The 25,264-nt window shown below is 42.2% G+C and overlaps 1 protein-coding gene and 1 non-coding gene across 2 annotated transcripts in view; both read left to right on the top strand.

Moving 5' to 3' along the window:
* Window positions 1-25,264, top strand: part of SYN3 (synapsin III) — a 437,285-nt gene that overhangs the window by 275,381 nt on the left and 136,640 nt on the right. The window lies entirely within an intron of this gene.
* LOC143642996 (U6 spliceosomal RNA) lies at window positions 15,414-15,520 on the top strand. The gene has a single exon (XR_013156051.1). It is a non-coding gene; the product is annotated as a U6 spliceosomal RNA (small nuclear RNA).

Below are 25,264 nucleotides of genomic sequence, written 5' to 3'. Positions count from 1 at the left end.
AATTCATAATGAAATCTAGTTCCCGAAAAGATATATCAAAATTACCAATTTAGGAATGGGGAAGCTCTGAAATGCAAGAGTTCACAGTGAACATTATATTCATTTAAATTCAAAACTAAGACTAAATAGCTGTGGGATATGGTTACATAGCAAAATGCAAATGTTCTAAACCACAACAGTATACAAAAAAATAGTCTAACCAACAAAAATGGCAGAGGAAGGGATGTGGGAAGAAGTATACACGCCCAAATTTCCACATCACTCTTGGTGGGAAGAACATGGATGTGGACTAAAATTGATAAATCAAGAAATGGATGTCTAACGATTCTGTTTAAACTTATAAAGGAACCACTTCAAAGACTTAAAAAAAAACAACAATAAGTTATAAACCCTCCAACCCATTAGAAGGAAAGGGGTCAGAAAGAGAAACTTCACAATCAAACAAAAGAAAGAAGAGGTACAAAAAAAAAAACAGACCATCTAGCAAAATAATAGAACACAAAGAAAATATTTCATTAAAAAAAAACATAAGATAAGATGACATGTTTAAGAACAAATATATCTGATAAAGCATTAATGTAAATAGAATGTTTTTCTATGAAAATAATGATGTAAGCTGCAGAACAACAAATGTGACCCCTTTGAGTAAAATAACATTATACCCATCCTTATGCATGCTTACTTGCATAGAAATTTCTGGCCCTCCAAAAAAATTGCTAATAGTGATTAGATTTGGGGAGTGGTGCTGGAAAAATAGAAGGTGGAGAGGGATTTTACTCTTCATTTTATACAGAAAACATGTATTATAGCTATATTTCCAAATGTAACTTATATATCAAGTAAGTGTAATACAATATGAAAAATGCCATAATGGCAGACTTTGGGAGGTTAGAGAAGGGAGGAACTAATTATGCCTGAGAGAGTTAGAAAAGGCTTCAGAAAGTAGATGGCACGTGAGCTGAGCCTTAAACGACAACCATCATTTTTTGAGGTAGTAACCAGGCAGGGAAGGCAAGGCAAAGGAAACAGACAGAAAACACATTGTATTTTTCACAAATCATGGAAACCCCTAGGTGGCTGGAACACGGGTTGTATGAACCAGGGGCTCGGTCTGTTCTGACAAGGCTTGAACTGATGCTAATTGACAAGCCGTGCTAAACTCTGTGAAGAACTGAAAGACCCACAAATAGCAGAAAGAAAAGTATGTCTCTTTGTAAAAGGCCAAAGACTGGCCCTCCTCTGAACTCCACCAGGAAGGTAAGGGTGCAGAGGTGGGTTCTCAGACCAGCTGAGCATCTAGCTACAGCTCAACTCAGTTTCCCAACCTCCCTGGCTGCACTGCCCCACCTTCCTCAGGACCGGGCAGTGGGTATTTGCACCAGTTTCTAAATTGAATGCCTCTAGTATAGCTTGTGTGTTTGGTCAAGGTACTTTTGATTGCACATCTGCTTCACTCTTTTCTCTCTCTGCGGACCAGCTTTTTTTCTTTTCTTTCTTTCTTTCTTTTTTTTTTCTTCTCTATACCAATGGTAGAAATTGACCACTTCTGGAATAACATTACTTCCCTGCTGCAGAGCTGCCAATCATCTCGGTAGTTTTCCTATTTTTGTTCAGAATTCTCTAGAGAGTCAGTCTAAGCATAAGTCAGTGGTCTACCCCTAGTCTGAGTGGCTACAGCCAGGAGTTCAGGTCCAGGAAACTGAAACATGACCCCAAGAGCCTACAGAGTATGCAGAGGTGAAGGTTTGTTTTTGGAGAATGTGATGAGGTCTGAGAAGACAGCCTAAGGTGTCTTCTAGATTCTGTCTTTATTGGTGAGCATCTTAACAGGTGGCCACTTCCCTTCCTATTTGTCCCTTTCCCTCTGACCCATACCCTATTTATACTTGGCCTTTTTCTCTCCCCTCTCAGACCTAAACCTGGCTCAGAGCCATGTAGGGGAAGCTCAATCTAAGAGTCCTTCCTGCCACAACTACCTTCCTTCCTCTATCTTTTTCTTTCCCTATGGCTAACCAGTGGCTCAAGATGGTTATCAGTTGTCTCTAAATTTGCCTTCCACCTGACATTCATGGGTGGTATTCTCCTAGACAGCATTAGTTTTCTTCTAGATTTGGAATCAAATTGTGCTGATGTTTCAAACAGTCCCAGGTATAGGTGAGGGGACCAGATTCTCCAGTAGGTCATTAGTCAGTCTCTGTGATACTGCAGGAGTAGGAGGTAAGCTCTAGAGGAGACCTGAAAGGGGTGCAGCCAAGGTCTAAGCAACCAAGCTCTAAGGATGGACTTATTCCATAAATGCTAAAACTATTTTAGCTTCCCCAGTGGCCTGAGCCCACTTCCTGCCTATCCCATGGAGCTCAAATCGAGTACCACCTCCTCTTTCTGTTAGGCCAGACTGTTGCTTCTAGAATGTTACTCCTATTTGAAGGCTTGTAAACTGCTTTTTCACCTGGGGCAGAGGAAACGAGGGTGAAAGTAGCCTCTGTCCCAGAGTCAGAACTCTCCCTGGTCCCTTTTCTGATCATCTTTTGACTTCACCCTCTGCCTTTCTGGAAGTAACTGATCCACCCCTTCTGCTGGAAGGCAGGGTTGGTAGGGAATCCCCCCATGAGATCTCCTGCTGGACATGCTGGGGACAGTGCTGAAAATGAATCTAGGAGATTGAGAGCTAGAGGGAGCTTGTGAGTACAGGGAAGTGGGGTGAAGCTGCCGCTCCCTCTGTGAGTGGCCCAAATCCAAAGAAGATCGTAACAGAGCTAGCTCAGGACCTCTCTGAGCCTTAGGAATCCAAGAAGCCCACAGCTATGAGACGGGGGTCAGAGAGGCAGGTTGATATGGGGGAAGAGTATGAGCTTTGGGAGCAGATAGCCTAGCTCTCTAATTGACCTCTTTGATAATCTTGGACTTGAACATGTGAGTCTCTGAGCTTCCGTTTCCTCACCTGTAACAAAATGGATAACAACAGTTGCTAACCAATAAAGGGAATTGCTGTCATTTTTATTACTTAGGAAACAGAAAAAAATAGGTATGAATTCCAATTCTTATTTGTGCCTTGCCATGAAATTCCCTGGAACAGCACTTGGGAGCCAGTCCTTCAGGGGTGGGAGGAGCTCCCAGAACCAAAGGTCACTAGTAGAATGAATGACTTCTTATATATTAGCTCTAATCTTCATGACAGCCCGAAATGAGAATCATTGCTCCTGTTTTCTAGATGCAGAAACTGAGGCTCAGAACAGTTGAGTTGGCCCGCCCACAGTCACCCAGGTGGCCGGGCTGAATTCAAACCAGGTCGGTTTGGTTCTAATGTCCAGAGGCCATTTGCTTTCCACTCCTCACTGGTACTTACACTAAGCCACAACAAGAGCTTGCACTGCCTTAGCCACTTCCCTAGACTGGACTTGTCAGCTGCTCAATCTTAGCAGAGACTCTACTATGATCTTCTACCCAGCCCGCCAACACTATCACCACTACTCCTAGCCCTACCAAAAGCTGGAGGGGGAAAGAAAAAGATTAGTTTGTGTGTAGATGTGTGTATTTTAGTGCTTATAATCTGTTGGATGTTTCCACCACAAACCCCAAAAGATAGATGCTATTATTTCCATTTTACAGTAAGGATATTGAGGTTGGGGGGCATCCATCAGTTGCCTTAGCACAACTGCTAACACGAGGAGGAACAAAGGATCAAACCTGGCTTTGCTCCCTCCCAGGCCACTGCCCGTAGCGGCCTTTCAGTGAACTTCAGTCCAGGTATTTCACCCACTGAGGACTGCCTCAGGGCAGCTACCAGGATGGAAAAATACAGCCCAGCATGGGCGCCAAGGAGGGCATCCACCCAGCAAGTAAATCAGGAAACAAGCACGGCCAGACAGCCCCCAGGTGGGGGAAAGGAATGAGAGTGACCGGGAACTGGGCTCTGCCAAGGAGCAGATAGAAAAAAAAACAGCCTTCTGAATATCTGGGGACAGAGACTTGGAAATGAAACGTGGGCTAACACCCAAGCCCCAGGATTTAAGAGTTGTTTTCGAAATTCCTATCAGAAATCCCATAATTGAAAAGGATTGAAAGCAGGTCATTACATCCCAAGTAGCAGACTGTGGGGCTCAGGAGTTTTCAGGCTGCCCAGAGCCAGCTAAGGGGAAAATATTTCTCTTTCCCCCGATTCTAACCAAGGAAGAGTCCCCTGGGTCAAGACTTCCTTCCACTGAAAAATATATATGCATACCAATTCTGAGTCAGGAAATAGCAGAAGCCAAACATCTACCCAGCACCAAAAGCATGCGAGAAGGTACCACCCTAAGGACTCGGAGATTGGGGTTTTATGTTCTGATTTGCCACAGATCTGTGGAGTCACATCTGGCCCCAGTGACCCTCAGCTTCCTTACCTGTAAAATGGTCAATGCGGAATTGATGCGAAGGCTCGCTGGGACTTCATAGTTGATATGACAGGTATAGTGATATCAGCGAGCATTTACTCAGCATCGTTCTACAAGTATTTATTGAGTGCTATAAAACGGCGCTGATAGTCCCTGGGGATGTACAAGTCTTGAGCAGGAATGACAAAGTCTTTGTCCAGGGGAGCCCTGAAGTCTCATGAAGGATGTCAGCAGACAAATAAAAACAGTTAATTATGTAGTTGTGATTGTGCTAAGTTCTATGGCAAGCCATGGGATAAGGTAACCTGGACAAGGAAGAAGTTTAAAAAAATTCTTCATGGAGGTGGGGTTTGGATTGAGATGGTAATTAGAAGAAATCACAATCGCTAACACTATTGCACTCGGGACATGCAAGGCATGATTCGGAGACCTAAAAGATTGGTTGGGATTAGCAATAGGAAGAGACGTAGAAAGAGAATTCTAGACAGGTGTTATGGCACAGGCAAAGTCCTTGCAGAGAAGAGAAAAGTGACAGGTTAGAGATGCTGAAAGGTCAGAGTGAAGGCAGGAGAGATACAAGATGTAGTCAAAAAGAGAGGTGGGGACCATCTACACAGGATCTTGTTGCAAGTATTGGAAGCCAAGGAAAGTTTCTAAGCAGAGGAGTGGAATGATCAGAGAGTAATTAGATGCTACTGTGGGACAGATAAGAGAAACTTGAAAGGGGAGAGAAACAGGACAAATGTGCCATGTTTCTAAGAGGTAGACTTAATGGGCTTTGTGCTTGATTAGTGCCAAGGAGACACCCAGACTTCTGACGTAGGCACCTGGAGGGATGCTGGTGCCAGTTCCCTGAGATAGGGAACACAGGAGGAGGACGGGAGAAGGGAGTGGAGTTACCAGTTCTGTAAAGCCATGACAAAAAGCAGTCCTGGTCTGAGATTCAGAGCTCCTGAGCTCTGGTTCTGGTTCTGGTTCTGGTTCTGCTGATGTTTAGCTGTGGAACCCTGGATAAGTCATTTTACAGCACCCAATTCCAATGCAGCAGTTTAACTAGATGATCTTCAGCTGTCCTTCTAACCCTACTGTCACATGGGTCTAGAGAAGGCATTTCAAATCGGTGGCTTGGGGGCTGGATTCAGGTCACAAGACTGTCTTATTTGACACACACAGAGTTTAAAAATTGGTAAATTCCCATCACAGATTATATTTATAGCCTTTTATGAAAAAAGCAGTTTTGCAACAGTGGGGTCTGAATCGGATCTCCAAATGACAATGGTCTGTCAGAGTTGAGTAGCAACAGTTGCTTTGGAGGTCCCAGAGTCTCCGTCTCATCCTGTGCCCACCGACCCCTTCCTCTCAGGCATGTACTCTAAGTGGCACTTGCCGAGTTTAGCACCATTTGTGGAGATAATTATAAGAAAATAACTCGAAGCATGTCTCAAGCTTATCCAACAAATAATCCTTGCCAAAGTATCCCTTTCCTAGTTAAAAAAGAAATAATAAAAAAGAGAAAAATGAAATTAACAATATTTGGATCCTGTTACCCAGAGAAAAGCACCATTAAATTTGAGTGTGTTTTCTGCTAGCTTTGTTTAATAAAATTGGGATCACATTTTATATACATAATGTTTCTTTACCATGCTTTTTGTTACTAATACTATATCAGGAGCATTTTCCTGTGCTATTAAAGAATCTTTGAAAACAAGATTTTGAATTACTGTATGATATTCTGGATTACCATAATTTATGTAATTATTCCACTATCGTTCTTAACATATATGAAAGTATCTCAATCTGATTATTTCCTAAGACAGCTTCTTAGGAATAAGATAATAGGGATGAGGGGAATGGTGCATTTTTAAAGTTTTTGAAAAGTGTTGTCATAGTGCCCTCCAGAAGGTTTGTTGCTTTTTTATCATTTATCTTCTAACACACCCTGCCAATTTCAATGTTGTCACTTTAGAAAAATCCTTGACAGTGATGGGCCTCAATGACTATTCTAGAAGGCATTGTGCTAAGTACTGGGTGGGGAGGAAGGAGGTAGAAAGGGAGGGTGCACAAAAAGTAGAAGATTGTGTCCTCATCTTTAAAGAGCTTTCTTAGTAGAGGAACAGGAAACATATGAAAAAACTCTGTTGTCAATGGCAACTATGATTTGTTTTCGTAGAGCAATTTAGAGCAGGGGTTAGCAAACTTTTCTAGAGGATCAGATCATATTTTCAGCTTTGTGGGCCATTATCAGCTCTGTAGCAGCTACTGTACTTTGCCATTTTAGGGCAAAAACATCTGTAGATAATACAATAATATATAGCTGTGTTCCAATAAAACTATACTATATTTACAAAGACAGGCAGTGGGCCAGATTTGGCCCACAGGCCATAGTTTGTCACCCTTGCTTTCTACAAGGTACTTTCACAAAAGTAATCTCATAAAATTTTGAGAAGTTGATAGGGCAGGAAGGGGCATTAGCCTGTTACACAGACAGAGAAACTGAGGCTCAGACAAATCAGGTAATGTATTCACAATCACACGGCTCATAATTGGAAGAGTTGGAGTTTGAACTCTGATTTTCAGCCTTCTGGTTTAGAGCTCTCTCTATTGCATAATGAACCTACCCCTTTACCTGAATGCATAGCAATATAAGTTAAATAGCAATAAACACAAAAAATGTCCAAAGCATTTTACTAAATGCAAAATCTCCTAGAAGTCTCAGAATTCAGAGGCCAAAGTCATAATTCTAGTGGCTCAAAGTGCAGGAAATGCTTTGTAAAGTGCCATATGCCATGAAGAGTTAGGCCTAATGGTGATATTTAACGATGATGCAGTTACTCTTTCTGAAAAGAGCTGGGTGACAGTGGGAGGCAGCTGAATTAAACTCTTTCAATTGAAATTAACAGAAAATCCAACTCCAAGTAGTTAAGAGAAAAAGGAAATTCATTGTGCCTCAAAGGTCTAGGGGTAATGACAAAAAATACAGCTAACTCCATCATCTAAAATGATGTCACCTGGGCTCAGTCACTTTCTCCTCTCTCTCTGCTTTGCTTGTCCCTGCTCATGTTATATGACAGGCCAAAAGATCTCTTCCAGGCCCAACTGGGTTCAAAAGAAAGTGAGAACCATCCTCCTGACATCCACATTTCAACATTTCACAGAACTCTGTCTCTTCTTGGGTCATGTACCCACCAATAGATCAATCATTGTGCTGAGAAGAATTGCAAAATTCTACCCACTTGTCGAGGAATCTAAACACGGTGCTTGGTGTTTCATTAGGTCATATGGAGTTGGGGAGGGAGGTGGTCCCCAGAGGGATGAATAACAACAGACAAAAAAAGACCACTAAAACAGTGAAACACAACTTAAGACATCTGCATCCATCCGTCATTCAATGAGAGGCCTCGATGGCGAAAAATGCTAAGAACTCCCCCAGAGTCTGAAATGATTCATCTGGAAGGAGCTTCCTTCCTTGGTCATGTAATTCTAGACCATAAGGGAAAAGCAGAGAAGGGCATTCTGGGCAGAAGAAATAGCATAAGTAAAGGCTGAGGAAGGGAGGGGACGGAAAGTATGAAAATGTTCAGGAAATGATGAGTAGTCCAGTTTGACTAAGATATATAGTATGTGGAAGATAAATGGAAGATAGGGCTGAAAAGGCAGCATTTTTTCTAGATGTACTATATTCAGCAATTGGGAGTCATTAAAGACTGTTGAGCAGCAATGGAGTGACAAACCTGAGGCTGTGTTTTAGTGGAACAGTCTGAAAGCAGTTGACTTTTAGGATGGTCTGTGATGCTGTTATTGGGGAGAGCAAGTCATTATAAAAGCCTGAACTAGAGGTCACGTTGGCAGCATGAATGGAAAAGGGACAATGAATTGAAAGTGAACAAGATGGTAGACGCTACATATTTAATGCCCGATGGGATGCTGAGCATGGAAGAGAGTCAATGGCAATCCCACGGTTCCAGGCCACTGGGAAAATACTACTCCTGTCAATCAAAGGAGGAGCAGGAGTAGGAGAAGGTGCAGTCACTTCCTATGGCTGCTATAAAAAATTTCCACAAACATGGTGGCTTAAAATATTGCAAATTTATTCACTTAAAATTCTGAAGGCCAGAACTCTGAAGTGAGTTTCCCAGGGCTAAAGTCAAGGTATCAGCAAGGCTGGTTCCTTTTCGAGACTCTAGGCACCTGAATTTCCTGACTCATGATCCCTTCCTCACATCATTCCAACCTCTTGCTTTATCTTCATATCTACTTTTCTTTGACCTTCTTGACACCCTATTATAAGGACCCTTGTGATTACATTTTGGGCTTACCTGGATAAACCAGGAAAATTTTCCCATCTCAACATCATTAACTTAATCACCTGCAAACTCCCTTTGCCATAAAAGGTAACATTCACATGTTCTGGGGATTAGGGTATGGAGAGCTCTTGGAGGGGCCACTTTTCAAACTACCGCAGAAGGCAGTGAGTGCAATTTTTAGATTTATGGAATCTGAGAGTCCAGAAGGCCAAACAAGGGCACATAATCACCACGAGTTGAAAATAGGAAGTTGGAGCTGGCAGAGAGAAATGCTGATACATGAACTAGAATTGGTCTGGATACAGGACAGAGTTGAAACTATGGATGATGGGTGCAGGGGTTTGCTGAGGAGAGAGGTGTATGGAGGGCAGGGAGATGAAGAAAGGTCTGAGAACAGAGCCTTAAAGGATTCCTTATTTAGGCAGGAAGTAGAGGTGAAAGAAGAAGAACCAGCAAAGGAGAGAAAGGGTAATTGGAGAAACAGGAGAGAGGGAACAAGAATAAAATGTGTGGCCATGGATAAAAAGGGTTCCAAGAAGGAGAGGCTTGGTCAGCCTCATCATCCGCCACAGGAAAATGGAAGGTAATAAAAAAGGGGGGGGCATTAACGACACCACTGCACTGGTCGTCTCCCCCGCAGGGGCAGGACAAGATCACAGTGTTGATATACTCGTAATTACTTGACTAGCACAAGACAAACTCACCTTTCAGTTCCACTTGCTGAGTCACCATTCTGGATTTTTATTGGCTGAGCTTCCTGACTCCTACAAATGCCCTCGCATCTACTTCAGCTTTTGCATGGATGACCTTCCAGTCTATAGAGGAAAGACCCAAATAGAGACATTTTTAAGAGCTTGGCTCTGCCAGGAGTAGTGGCAACAGCTGCCTGGTACCAGGTACATGTGTTACGTATTCTTAACAGACTATGTGACAGAAAGTGTCCCCAAGATATCTCCCAAGGGCATGTTTACCAAACCACAGAAGAATTCCACCCGAGCACTTTGAAGAGATTTCTTCATGTGTCTCTGGAAGGGCATACGCCTACCTGTAGCCCAAGCATCTACCCTAATGGTGAGAAAATAACATCATCCAGAACAAACACTTCTGAACAGTCAGAAGATTTGAATTAAAAACACTCTTCACTTTCTACTCAAAGCTTTGTCTGTATTCAGGGGTGTCAAACTGCTTAAACAATTCCAATCACTTCATTTATTTATCAGCTATTTATTTAACACCTATAATGTGCTGGGTATTGAGCTGAGTGCTGGGGCAAATAAAGATCGGATTGTTCTAAAGAGAAAATGTATATGAAAAATACTTACCTGGAATGCTTAAAAACTCAGTAAATGCTACTTTTCTTCCTACCTGGCTCCAAGGAACTTCCACCCTCTCCTCCCCACCCCCTCCCACCCCCACCATGAAAGGAATAAACCACACTCATACCTCACACCTGGATTACCGCAGTAACTTCCAGGCTGGTCTCCTTGCTTCCTACCTTACCTCTTTCCCACAGTCTGTTCTAGCAAAGTAGCCAGAGGATTCCTTTTAGAATGTAAATGAGATCATATCACTCTTCTGTTTGTTCAAGATCCTCAAAAGGTGCCCCATCTCACAACAAAAGCCTAAATCCTATAAGGCTTTAGGCCAGAGTTTCTCAGCCTCATGACTATTGATATTCGGAGCCGGATCATTCTTTGTGGGTGGGGGGGCTTTTCTATGTATTGTGGGATGTTTATTGGCATCCCTGCTCTCCAACCCCCACTGGATGCCGGTAGCTTTCTTGCTCCACTTGTGACAACCAAAAACTGTCTCCAGACATTGCCAAATGTCCCCTGGAGGCAACAATCACCCCTGTTGTACACCACTGCACCACACCACCTGCATGTCCAGTATCTTCTGTGACTCTGTCTCCTATACCTCCTCCTCCCTCACTTCTCTAAAACCTTCTTGAGATGCTCCTTTTATCTACCTTGTCAACAGATGAGTAGAACATATGGAATAAAAATAAATAATAGGGGGAACAAATGTTAAAATATATTTAGTTTGAAATGCTAGTGACCAATGAAAGGGAGGGGTAAGGAGTATAATATGTATAATGTCTTTGTTTTTCTGTTTTCGTTTGTTTCTTTTTCTGTTGTCTTTTTATTTCTTTTTCTGAATTGATGCAAATGTTCTAAGAAATGATCATGATGATGAATATGCAACTATGTGATGATATTTGTGAATTATTGATTTATATGTAGAACAGAATGATCATATGTTAAGAGTGTTTTGTTCGTTCGCTGTTAATTTTTTTTAATTTAATAAATAAATAAAATTAAAAAAAAAAACCTTCTTGGCATTCCTCACACTTACCAGGCCAGCTCCCACCTCAGAGCCTTTGCACCGCTGTCTGCCTGACATACTCTTTCCCAGATACCCATATGACCAACTCTCTAACCTCTTTCAAGTCTTTGCTTGAACATCACCATCTCAATGTGTCTCCCTCACCAATTAATTTGAAATTTCACCCACCACCCCGTACACTTGGGACTCTCTATCCCCCTTACTGTGCTATTTTTTCCATACCACTTATTACCTTCTAGTACTTCATAGCTTGTTTATTCTGTTTATCATTTTTATGTATCTCCCCTCTCCCACACTAAAATATCACCTCCATGAAGACAGAGACTTTTGTTTGCTACATCCACTAGTGTATCCTGAGTGCTTAAAACAGTGCTTGGCATTAGGAGATGCTAGATAAATATTCATTGCTTAAAGTGATGTGCGACTGAGAATGATGGATTGATTCAGCAGCTGTGACAGCCTCGTACAGTGGAGAGGGAACAGTCTTCCCAGGCAGGCAGAGCTGGGTCCCAGTCTTGCCTGTCACATACTAGCTGGGGAACCATGGTCTAGCAAGTTTGCCTTTCTGGGTCTTATTTCTCATATGAAAAATGTGATAAATAATAATAGAGCCTGTGTCCCATGGTTGTTGAGAAGATTAGAAATTGTGTAGATATAAGCATCTAAGACAAGCCCAAGTACTTAATACATAAATACTAAGATAATTGCGACAAAATAAATGATAATATTATTGTGACAAAAGTAATTAATGAGACAGTGTTGACTTTATAGGAAAAATACTAAAGGATGAATAGAATTTAACAATTTAAGATGTGGGGAGTTGGAAAAGAAAACCACATATCGCTGAGCTTTACAACTTTCTTCTGGAGAATGGAAAGAGTCATTCTCCTTCCTTTCTGGAACTGGGATATTTGATATTAGAAATAGCCTAGACATGTGAAAGGAACCTCAAGAGAGGGGAAATGAGTTTGGAAATCCTTTGATTCCTGATTTTAGATGTTGGTTTTGAATATATGTCATGAACATAAGAGAGAGTGTGGTGAATGGAGTTGGATTTATAGCTTAGCTGTTGAAATTTACAACTCTGCACAAATAGGAAAATCTGAACACCAAGGATGAAACCCATCTGGCAGTCGGGCAGGCAGGATTGCTTCCTGGAACAGGAAATCAACCTGGACCTAAGGAGGCTTTGTTGGGCAAAGCAGGTAAACCAACAGGACAGTCTGTAAAGCAGTGCTTTAAGAGTGTGATCAGACAGGTTCCATCCAATTTTACAAGTTATATTGGAAACACACTGAGCTAGGTGCTGTGAGGTACAGGGAAAATAGAGAAAATCAGAGCACGGCCTCTGTCCTCAAGATATTTACAGTCTGGACAGAGAGACAAAGAGCAATACACTATAAAGTAGAATTAAACAATTGTAGGAATTCAGACAGAGGGAAAGTTCTGTGGGAATATAGAGGAGGGAGCAAATAATTCAGCCTTAAAGAATCAAAGAAGACTGCACAGAGGAGGTTACACTTGAACTGGAGACACTGAAAGGCAGGCAGAATATCTGAGGACTTGGCTAAGATGAGAGTTTGTTCATGAAACTACAGGAAGGTATGGCTTGGAAATTAATAATCCTAACACCCTCCCAGGGGAAGAAGGGCCTTTTAGAAGTAGAGATCAAGGATCATTTATTCACTCATTCAACTACAAAATATTTCCAGAACCCTTATTATGTGTCCTGGGGTTCAAGGTGCTGAGACTATACTGGTGAATAAAACAGACTAGACCTCTGCCCTCATCAAGCTTATATTATAGTAGGGGAGACAGAAAATGAAGATGTAGATGAACAAACAAGATAATTTCAAAAAGCACCAAGAAGACTGTCAAAAAAATAAACAGGGTGATAGGAGAGAGAATAACTTGGAGTAAGGGGACTTTAGAAAGAATACAGTGTGGAAATCTCGCTGAGGTGGTGATATTTGAGCCAAAGAAAGAGAAAAGGAGATCATATAAGAAACCAGGGGCCAATATTTTAGGCAGGGGGTCAAACTCTTGGAGAGTTCTAGAACAGGAAAAAGGCTAGTGTGACTGATGCAAAGAGAGATCAAGTTGACCGTGTTGTCCAAGGCTTTGAAATCCTGGTAAGGAGTTTGTGTTTTATTTAATTTTAATGGACAGTCCTGGGAAGTATTAAGATGTGACCTGGTTTGGGAGGAGGCATGACTGGAAGTAGGAAAACCATTTGGCTTCTGCAGTAGAGTCCAGGTGTGGAGTGACGGAGCCTCACATCATGATTGTGGCAGGGGAGGTATAGAAGAGTGGGAACTTCCAGATATATATTGGAAGTAAAATTGATAGGACTTGCAGATACTGGAGGATATGGAGGTGATCAAAAGAAGAAATAATAAGGATTTTGGCATAAGCAACTGGATTCATGATAGTGTCTTGTTCCAGGATGAGAAAGATTTGGGGACAAACATGTTTGACCAGAGTAAATCAGTAATTCCACTTTGACATGTTATAGGTGAACTTACTATTAGACTCCAAGTCTAGAGCTTAGGGGAGAGTATAACTGGAGATAAAATTGGGGGATCATCAATGCATAAGCAGTGTGCATAATAAAGGACCATATTGGGGTGGGAGGGGAGTCAGTAAATGATACCGTTCTTCCTGCCTGAGCTATGAATCCATTGAGAGATAAAGCAAAATAGCTACTGATAATGTGATGTTGGAAAAGACTGGCTTAGGAGTGGGACAACAATGGCCTTCCTAGTACTAAAATCAGAGTGAGGCAGACTCACCTCCCAGTCACAGGTAGTTTGAGGTAATTTTAGGCCTTTCTGCAGGGGTCTACCCTATAAAATTTAGGGCATGAACTAGAATATGTTGATCTCTTTAGGCAAGCTGGCTTCAAAGAGAGCTGGAGAGAGGATTAAACTTACCAAGCAGGTAGCCCTCTACCTGTGCAGGAAGGAAGAAGGAGAAGGGTAAGAGGCTCAGGAATATTCTGGAAAATTTCCTCTTCATGAAAATCAGAGGAATAAAGAAGAAACATTTTCTAATCCTCCTCTCAAAAGACTAGATGGGATGTCCTAGGAAGAGAGCATAATGGGTTCAGAACCACACTTGAGCAGCCAGCAATTAGATTTCAGGTGAAGAAAGAGGGGCCAAAAGAAGATCCCAAAGAGGCCAGTGAGGGGGAGGAAAAGCTAAGAGAATGTCCTGCCTGTCACACAAGCCAAGAGTGCAAAGAGTTCCATGAAGAAGACAGTTTTTGAAGGAAGCTGTAAGGAGAAAGGGAGGGAGTTTGCGCAACATCAGCAGTGTTCATGAGAACATTTTCAGTGGAGCAGTGGGGATGGAAATGTGATTATAAGCTGATTAATCTGCCTGTGCTAATTGTTAAAGGACCTCCCTGAGAATGGTTAGGATGTCATGTGGGATCTGACACCCACACTTTGAGAGAGTTGGGAAAAGATGAAAAAGAAAGACATCCAGAGAGGGGAAGTGACTTCTGAGGGCCCATGGTGAGTTAGCACCAGACTAGACTGGGCTACAAGACACCCCTGTCTAATGGTTCTCCTACTTCACCATCCTTGTATCCCATTCTAGATCCAAATTCAATTCAGACTCCCTATGCACAAATGTGATCACTCAAATACCAAAGCCCAGTCATACCCAACCTCAAGTCTCCCCAGCTTGGCCAACACCTGAATGTCTATCCAATTACTAATCAAACCCTCATTCCAAGCACACCCAGTTCTCAACCCCTGGGAACCTCTTGCCTTCTTCTGAGGCCTCACCTCCTCAACTCCCTCCCTTGTACAGGACAGAGCAGAACTGAGCTCTCTGTAGTTCCCCAAACCTTGCCTTTGATCATGCTGTATCTTCCACAGGGAATCCCTTTCACCAAATTTTGTATCAATACATATAGAGTCTGTGTACGTGCATACATACACACACGCAAGATTCTGCATCTTGCTTTTCCTGCTGAACAAATCTTGTGGAAATACTTTTCCTATGTCATTTAAATATGACTCTAATCCATTCCTCTTAATGCTTTCAAACTATTTCTTGGTGTGGTTGGATCACAATTTATTCAACCGTTCCCCTCCTATGTGCGTTCATAGAATGACTAGGAGCAATGCTGCAGTAAACATCCTAGTACTAGTATGTATATTTTACATATTATTGCTTTTGGAAGGCTCTTCTTCCCCTGGCACTCTCTTGCTCCTTGTTCACAATACAGTTCAAGGATCACTACCTCTGAATAAACATCCTTGATTACCAGAAAGAGTGAATCACTCCCTCCATGTTGTCCTTGTCTCATGTGCTTATATCTCTGCTATAGAATTTGGGAAAAGGCATGCTGAAATTTCTGGTAAAAATCTATTAGACAGTGCTTGCTTTAGTGGGACATATACTAAAATTAGAATGATATAGAGAAGATTAGCATGGCCCCTGTGCAACGATGCCATGCAAATTCATGCAGCATTCCATATTTTTTTAAAAATCTATTAGACAGTAAGCTCCTTGAGGGTTGGGACAGTGCCATTCATCTCTAAATTCCCTGTGTCCAGCACAGTGCTCGCCACCAAGTCCATGGCCAATAAGGGGCTTTGAAACCAGACTGCCTGAAGATCAAATCATCATGATTCTTTTGTTTACTAACTATGGCAGTTAACCTTCCCTGAACTTTAGTTTTCCCATCCATATAAAGGGGGAGAATAATCCCCAACAGTGTATGGTTGTTGGAAGATGAAATGAGATCATGTAAAGCTCCTAGCACAGGGCCTGGTACATGGGTGGTTTTCAAAAATGGAGGCTATTATGGTTGGTGTGGGACTGAAGAAAGACACTAGATTGAAACTTTGGGTTGGCACTGGGCCCTTGCCACTCACCTCCAGGCTTCTGCTGATAGGGAAACTCCCTGGAACATGCTGGTATTTCTCTAACAAATGCCCAGATAAATCTTGTATGTGCCAAGCTATCTTGGACCTGTTGCTTTTACCCAGTTCCTTCCAAATAACCAAGCCCTTCCCTGGTAGAGACGATTGGCTTCTATTCCCTGGGACACACATTGATGGGCAAGGACTTTTCTATGCTGTTCTGTGAAGGCAGAAGGCTTGATAAGACAGATGCAACAGGGGCAAGGGCTGAGAAGGGGCTCACCGGGGAGATCGTGGGTTGGTGTCATCTGAGATACCTATGAATTATTGTTCTGAATGGGGTTTTCCCTTTTTCTTTCCATTTATTCCTCCACCACTACCTCCTTAGAGTCCATTCTGGTGGCTTGTAGTGCCCCGGACCACTGGACATGGGTTGTTCATAAGCAGACAATTTGAATGAGAGCTCTACAATGTCTTAGAGACAAATATTTCCTCCTGCTGGACAATCCACCAGTGATCCTCATAGGACAGCAATAAGCAGGACCTCTGGGTGCTGATTCAGCTTCTGGATGCTGATGGTTCTCCTACCTCAGAGGAGGCAGTTTACCTCATCTCACTTGGGGAGGTTATCTTCAAGTCTGTAGTAAGACGAGAAGGGATACAAAGAGGCAAGTCACTCTGTCAGCCTTCACTTACTTTACTTTAGGAAAATTTTAACTTGATAGTCACAAATGTGACTTTGATTTCCATAGTAACTTCCTTTCCCCAAAGCCGTGGCTCATCTCTGTAGAGGATGCCCTTGGGCTCAAAAGGAAAATTCAATGTCTGGAGCTAAGGTGGGGCACTGATTTGTACAAAGCACATTGTTCATCGCATCTCCGACATTAGCTTTCCACACACCAGCCTGGGCTGCCCAGTCCGAGGCAACAGTGTGACCAGCTGGACAACAAACAACCCAAGGGTGACTGTTAGAGAGAACACCGTGGGCCCTTGTTCTTTGCTCTCCCCAGTGGAGCACTCAGAGTTCCTGATGGTTTGAAGGAGAGACTAATTAGGAAATAGTGTTGTGTTTGGTGAAGGTTTCTTGGTGTTTTGTCAGGTCTGGAAAACACGTGGCAAGGCCTCTGAACAGATGAAAAGAATACAAACCAACAAAATGGCACTTCCTGCTGACTTACCAGCCAGGTCTGGGGCCAGAGCAGAGTTCAGACTCTGACAAGCCTGGAAGTCCCCTGGAACTTTGCAGAGTTTTCTTTCTACCTATAGTCTCTGTTTCAACCGCATTTTTGTTTCTTACTTGAAATGAGAGTTTAGAGTAGAGGGAAGGCAGCTTTAGATTCAGAGAGACTCAATCTCTGGTTCAGCCACATCTGAATTGGGCACCTCTGTTACCCCTCTGAGTCTCAGTTTCTGCTGGGTCAAACCATAATCATAATAAAATCCATTCCACTGGGTATCGTGATGATTGAGTGAGATGATGTATATGAAGCACCTTTGAGTTTGGTACCAGGTACTCATTAAGGTCTCAGTCAAAGCAAGTGATGATAATGATGCTGATGATGACAGTGAAACCATTTTCAAATTATCATTATGTGTATGCAGTTATTTATGACCTAGGGTATCACTTCAAATATTCCTGTTTGTATACACATACCATCATGTCTCTTCTCTCCATCCTGGTCATTGCTACCAACTTAGTCACTCTTTGAAAAAAAATAAATTATGAAACCAGAGCCATTTTATGACATTTCTGTGGTATATCAAAAGGACCCAACACATTGATGGGAATGGTAAATCCCTTGATTCTGTAGCTTCCATCAATTTTGTATGCAACCAATATTTATTGCACTTTTCACGTGTGCCAGGCATTATTCTAGCAATGGGGACAAAAGAGAAAAACACAAGCAAAGTCCCTACCCTCATGGCCCAGACATTCTAGTGGGGAAGACAGTTGATAAACAAGCAAGCTGTAGTCTAGTCTTTCTGTCAGGAACACTATCTGTTGAAACATGCCCAAGACTCCAAGTTCAGAACCAGTTCTCAGGGACGTATGAGCTGCAGAACTCATTAGGATTGTAAGAGTAAGATTCACAGCTTGGAAATCTGAATCTCTTGGCAGCACTCTTGATTTCTCCTTCTCCCTCTCCTTTGTTCCCCATACCCAGTCTGCCCCTGGTCCTGTCTCTGCCTTCTACATGACTCTCATTCCCAGAAGGGAGCTCATATCCTTTTCCTCTTTTGCCTGGATGTCAGCAATGTCCTCCTGCCTTCAGTCTTATCCCCTTCAAATCTAGCATCCATAGAATAGCCACAATAAGCTTTCTGAAGCACAAATCTGATCACGATATCTTTATGCTTAGTAATCTTCAGTAGTTCCCCTTTGCCCCCTGGATAAAGTCCAAAGCTCTTGAGTACTGCCCAGCCTGACTGAGTGCAAGCTCATTTTTCTGGTATCATTTCATCTTTCCTCAACCTTCATGGTAAAAACATCAGCCATATAAAACTCACCACATTTCTTCCACCCTGAGGCCTTCTCATGTGCAATTTCTTCTCTCTACACTATTCCCCAACTCTTCTTCACCTAACAAACCCCCTCTCATCCTTGAGCTCCTATCTTAAACCTAATTTCCTCCAGAAAGTTGTCCTTGAGTCTCAAGTCCTAGTGAGGTTCCCCTTTTGGGATCTCCACAGCACCTCATCCTCCCTCTATCTTGATACTGTACTGTATTTGTCTGTTCACTCACCAGCCTTGCCTAGTAAATGGTGAGAAACTTGAGGTCAAAGGAAATCTCTTGTTGATTGTGCCTACAACTTGGAAGATAAACTTGGTCATTTCATCCATGTGCAGCAACACATGGATGCAGTGTTTTGCCTCAAAGCCCAAGCAGTGAGGGTCTTGCTGGGCCATATGAGGGTGGGCAACCCTTGACACTTGCTGCAGAGTCCCTCTCTGGAGGAGAGGACAATGAGGAATGACCTCTCCCTCTGTTTCCAACACATTCTATATGTGGCGATCTCCCTTCCACTATCTCCCCAGCAGACTCCCCATAGAGCACACCCCTCTCAAAGCATGATCCCTCCTCTTTGCCAGAGAACATCCTGCCCTCCCTTAATCCCAAGAACCTCATTTATTTTGCCAATCGTACTCAACCTTCTTGGATGAGAAGGTGAGATATACATAACACACACACACATTACTCAGTAGGGGATCGACATCAGACTCCATGGAGACCTGTTTTCCCCATTGACAACCATCTGAGGCCCTGGAAAGGGAATTGGGACCCAGCCAAGACAAGTGCGAATCCTGATAAAACAGAGCTGGACACTTTTCTCTACCCACATCAGTGTCAGTGACCAACTAGTCCATAGCTTAATGGGACAGGACAATGTCCACAAAGCTCTCTTTCTCTCACCATTTCAGCATTATATAGAAATCCAAGGGAGGGACCTAGGTTTGGCTCCATGACCAAGGCCAAAGAGCTCCCCAAGCCCCACCCAGCTACTCAATGTGGGAACCACCTGGCTGGCCACATACCCAGCTCACAGGCCGCAGGGAGAAAGAAAGGGCCCTTGAAAGCAGCTTTGAGTTCCCACGCAGGAAGGTGCCAGCTCAAGACAGCATGGCTTTGTGTTGAGGAGAATCTATCTTCTCACCAAGCAGAGGGAAATAGTGTTCTGTGGTGGGATCAGAGGGGCCAGCCAAAGATAGCAGGACTGTCCTTGCCTCAAGTTGGATAAACTGGAAATACACACCTGCCCTAGGGGAGAAGACTCCTGACCCAAATCTTAACTCTAGGAAAAGCCATTCCTAGCCTTTTCCAATATAATCAAAATTTCTCACCAACCCCACACATCAGAGTCCTTTACTTTAGCAACCGTTAAAAATAGCCCTAAACCAAAAGATATGATAAATTTTTATTTTATTCTTAGTCCACATATAATTAAAAGATAGTCCTACATAGATGGGCAAGATATTGTCTATATATTCAGACTATAAATAAGGCTTCTACAGACCATTTCTTCTAAGCAGCTGCCCAGTGGTCTACAGATTATACTTTGTCTTCTACCACTAGTGCAAGGAACCCATCTTTGTCACCTGCCAACAGATAGGAAGGGAAGATCAAGAGAGAGTAGAGTCTTAGACATTTGTTTGGACTTTTCATAATTATTACTTTTCTCTGTGTCTACTCCTGTTCTCTAGAATTTAGGACTCAAAAGCCCGATAGTGGTCAGTTTGTATAGACCCACAGATTTTAGAGTTTCAAAGGGACATTTGAGGTCATTTAATCCAGCAAACTCTGGAGAACAAAAGATTAGGGTTCACCAGATATGTGTGTGAGTATGTGTAAGTGTATATGTATGTATAAATGTGAATGTGTGAGTGAGAGTATGTGTGACTATGAGGGTATAAAAGTGAGTGAGAGTGTGTACAGTGAATGTGCATGAATGTGAATATACATGAGTTTGTGTGTATGCATAAGTGAGAATGAGCAAAAATGTGATTGTAAGATTGTATGTGTGGAAGAGAATGTGTGTGTGCATGTTAGTGAATGTGTGTGTGTGCAAGTGTTAGTATGCATGAGTGTGTGTAAGAATGTGAGTTTATGTGAGAATGTGTGTTTATCTATGTGTATGTACATGCATGTGTGTGTGTGTGTGTGTGTGTGCAGGGAATGAAAAGAATATCTAATGGAGAGCTCCAGCACTCCAAACCATGCCCTCAAGAAACTCTGTAACTAAAAAAATGCTTTCAATACCAATGAGCTAATTTAACCTCATTGCTTTACTAAAGTGGATGCTGTGGCCCACTAAGAAAGAGATGTACCAAATAGCTTTATGTTGCCAGGCTAGAAACCAGTTCCCTGACTTCCACCTGATCCACCACAGCTTGGTTCATTGCAATAGAATTGCTCTCACCATGACTGCACATGCACAGTGGTCAGCTATGGGGTGTGCTGTCAGCTCCTCCATTACAGAAAGTGTGCCCACTCTTTCCTGTTCTCTCACTCCAATTTCCCACCCCAAGTGTCCTCATTCAGCAGGAGCAGGTCTTCTGCACAGTGTGCTTCCTGACAGGTCTTCAGGGAGAACAGCTGAACCAAGATGGGCCAATCAGAGCTCTTCCTTGAAAGGATTGACTGAATGGAGAAACGGAGTCATCCCTTTCCAGTGGCTGAAGGTGTAAGACCTGAACCTTGCCTTGTAGAAGAAGCAAGTATACTTGCAGGTAGAAAAAGAAACTGAAACTGACACACAGAGGAGCAGGACTAAAAGACATAGAGAGCCCCTACTTTCAATTGCTCTGAGGCTCAGCTTCCTACAGCTTAGATATTTAACCCTCCCTTGGATTTTGTGAAACAGTATACTCTCCTTTGTATTAACACAAAGCCAAAGAAAACTGTATAACCACTTAACCTTTTGGCATCCACTTCCCATATCTTTATTCTCCTTTTATTTTTTAAAATGTATGTTACTATAAAAATCAATACTTATTAACAAGCTATAGCTAGTTTTAATTTCTAGGTTAGGAAAAAAAGAATTTAGGATCATGTGGTAAGTTAGAGGTAGAAATAAAACAAGTCTCATGAAACCACAAAGGCATATATGAGTCAGTACAAGAGAAACTCCAAATAATATGTCTTAATTATGATGGAAGTTCAAATCCCTTGTGCGTTGAAGTCCAGTAGACAATCCAGGGCTAGTATGATGGCTCTGCTCCATGAAGACCTCAAGAACTCAGCTCTTTCTAGCTTGTTTCCTCCATTCCATTCTCAGTTTCTTATTCAATATGTAAATATTAATGTACATGCATTTGACCCAGATTTGGCTGTGCCAGTCCCTGCTATCACATCTGCATTTCAACCAATAGAAAGGAGGAACAGAAAAAGGGAGGAGGTCCAAGGACTGACCCCTGAGACCTGTTAATGTTACAAAGTCAGGAAAGTGGAGAGGTGACAGAGGAACTTTCTAGAAGACTAAAGGTGAGCAGCCAGAAAGGTAGAGTACAGGGTCCTGGAGACAAAGGAAACAAGTGTTTGAAAGCAGATGAGTGATTAAACACCTCTGCTAAGTCAAAAAAACAATGAGGACTAAACTGCTAGCCATTTGATTCTCCCCCTGAACATTATTTCTTGACTTAATCAAATGCTGGGCAATCCTCCCTGGCCTGGATGGAAATCATTCCACCTCCTTAAGATACATTCACATCATCCGCCTACCTATTGCTTTGATGGTTTAAGTTGCAAAGGAGGATCTTACTTCCAAATTTTAAGGTGAGATTCTTGACAGGGGAAAGAATGCTGGACTAGGAAGAAATGACATCAGGCAGCCTTGGTCTGATTCTGGCTTATCCACTTGTCCTTTTTGTGACCTTGATATTAATGCCCAAATTTATTTAGTTTCTCCTCATCCTCACTAATGGGATCTTTAAAGACCCTATTTACAAATGAATTTACACTTGCAGGATTTGTGATTAGGAAATTGCATTGGTCAGCATTCTCCACAGAAACAGAACCAACAAGATAGATAGATTACAGGTGTAGATATGGAAGCTACAGTAATAGACAGATATTGAAAATTTATTGTAGAAATTGTCTCATGTGACTGTGGGGATTGGCAAGTCTGAATTCCATAGGGCAGGCTACAAGTAGGAAAGCTCAATGAAGATAACTTTGAATATCCAGGAGAAACTAACTGGTTAAGGTAGTGATAGAAATTCTTCTGACTGCTGAAATCCTCAGTTCTTTCTTTCAGGCCACCAACTGATTAGATGAGGAGACTCCCTTCATTGCCAAAAGCAATCTCCTTTTGTTGGTTGTAGACACAATCAGTTATAGATGTAATCAACTGACTAATTATTTAAATCCATATACAAAATACCCTTACAGTAACAATCAGGCCAGTGCTTGCTTGACACATGAAATTAACCATCACAGACCACTGCTTGTCAACTTGGCATACATACACATGCCATAGACCATACTTAATCTCTGAAGAAAGACAATAATATAGGCATATTTTGGCCTAACATAATTCAACTGTCCTATGCACAAACCTTTTCCCCAGAAAAAGATGGAAGTCCTTGGGTGATATTTGCTTTTATCCTTGATATCCTGTAATTTAAATACTATGACATAAAGTTAATACAACTTATATTATATGATAAGGGGATAAGACGGGGAAGAAAACAAAGATATTTGCTTTATGTATATATACAAACATTCATGATAAAATAAGGAAGAAATATCCATAATCATCACATTCCTCATTTTTGCAACTGTCCATGTGGCCGTAGCTTGTATTTCTAATGACCTTCTACCATATTCCATATAATGACTACTCATTCAATATTCCCTTTACTCTCAGCAAGTACCTCATCTGGTCTTGGTTCTTTGCCCGGTGAAGTGACCCAAACCTTCATTCCTGGATTAGTTGTTACTGTTTTCCATTGAAACAACACAGGGCATGGTGGTACAAGAGGTACCCTAAGGGATCTCCTGCATTCCAGGCATACTCTTATTAACTTCTGTTGTGTTGTAGAAGTCCTATTCCCTGCCCTGCCTTGATAATCTGGATCAGTCCCCACAGCCAGTAGAGTAACCCCTTCTTTGCCTATTGATTAAGAAGCATGAAGAGTCCAAAGTGGCCGGGTGGCACCCTTAACTTCCAGTTCAATGGAATCATTGTTGGATCTCCTGTGGAAACGCTCTTTCTTTTGATCTAAGACTTCTAGACTAGCAAAGCATCAAGTCACAGGGACAGAAAGAAACAGTTTTTCTAGTGGATCACTCGAGGTGATCATGAACAGAGCCACTTCTATTTATTTCCACCTCTCGATTCCTGGGCCCATGAACTTGGACTATAGGAGCAACAGCATGATAGAGTAGATGTTGATTTAGAGCATATGCAGCCTCCTGAAGAACACGGTCCCAGACCTGCAGGATACTGTCACCCAGTTGGCACTGGATGCTTTTCAGTCTTCAAAAGGTCTTTCCACCATTCAATCAATCCAGCTCCTTCAGGATGATGGGGAACATGATAAAAACAGTGAATGCCATGAGTACATTCCCGTCTCCACATTTCCTTTACTGTGAGGTGGGATCCTTGATCAGAAGCAAAACCGAGTGGAATACCATGACAGTGGATAAGGCATTCTGTAAGTCCATGGATAGTAGATTTGACAGAAGCACTGTGTTCAGGAAAGGCAAATCTGTATCCAGAGTAAGTATCTTTTCCTGTAAGAACAAAAACACCGCCCCTTCCATGATGGAAGCTACCTACCACCAGCTAGCAAGCTGATCACTTCGGCGAGAATGGTACTATATTAGGGACTGAGTCTTGGTCTCTGCTCCTGACAAATTGGGCACTCAGCAATGGCTGGAGCCAAGTAGGCCTCAGTGAGAGGAAGTACATGTTGCTGAGCCCATGCATAACCTACTATGGCCACTTTGTTCATGAGCCCATTGGGCCATAACAGGAGTATCTGGGGAAAGAGATCAACTGGAATACACAGAGTGGGTCATCCTATCTACCTAATGATTAAAATCCTCTTCTGCTGAGCATGCACATGGGGCATAAATATCTTCACGTTTTTTGCTCATTCAGAAATGTCTATCCATATACCTCTCCCTCAGACTCCTTGCCACCAATTTTCCAATCATGTCCCTTCCAAGACTCTGGCCACTCAGCTAAACATGTCTTTGTAGGGGACATGATTCAATTCATAACAGGCAGCATGAAACAGCAGTGAATACGCATATTGCATGTTCCCTCTCTCATTAACATGCTCCGTTGTCCATCAGGCATCACTGACAAAACACAGTTTCAAAGGTAAAATTATTAAGCATTTCAAGACAGCAACAACAGAACATTAAACCAAGTGGGGGGCCCTTCTGAGCATGGGGCCCTGTGTGACTGCACATGAAGCGCATATCACACTGCCCTACAGGCTTGGTTTTCCCTATCTACCCCTTTAAACTGTGAGGGATCTTGATCAGTTTTAGTACCGTACCTAGCACAGTTCATGATACATAAATGGTGCTCATTAAATTTTTGTGGAATGGATATTACCATAAGAACAAGTCATTCTCTGCTGCCTAGCCCGTGACCATTAATGGATCTTTTCCACACCAGTTCTTATCTCCTCTTATGTTATTCATTCACTCATCATCTTTAGCGTGACTTTAAGAAGCTCACATTCTAAAGGGAGAACAGATATTTGAACAAAAAATCCATTCATTCTTTCATGTAGTAAAGTACCAAGCACACTTGGATTCAATGATCATTTGCTGTGGGTAAGACACAGTAAAGTCTAATAGAGAAGACAGATAACTGAGCAGTAAAATAGAGTGCAGTCTAAATT

Source organism: Tamandua tetradactyla, chromosome 7 (assembly GCF_023851605.1).
Source record: "Tamandua tetradactyla isolate mTamTet1 chromosome 7, mTamTet1.pri, whole genome shotgun sequence".
Lineage (NCBI taxonomy): Eukaryota > Metazoa > Chordata > Mammalia > Pilosa > Myrmecophagidae > Tamandua > Tamandua tetradactyla.
The sequence above is the reverse complement of the archived record's forward strand: the minus strand, read 5'-3'. Positions and strand labels throughout refer to the sequence as shown.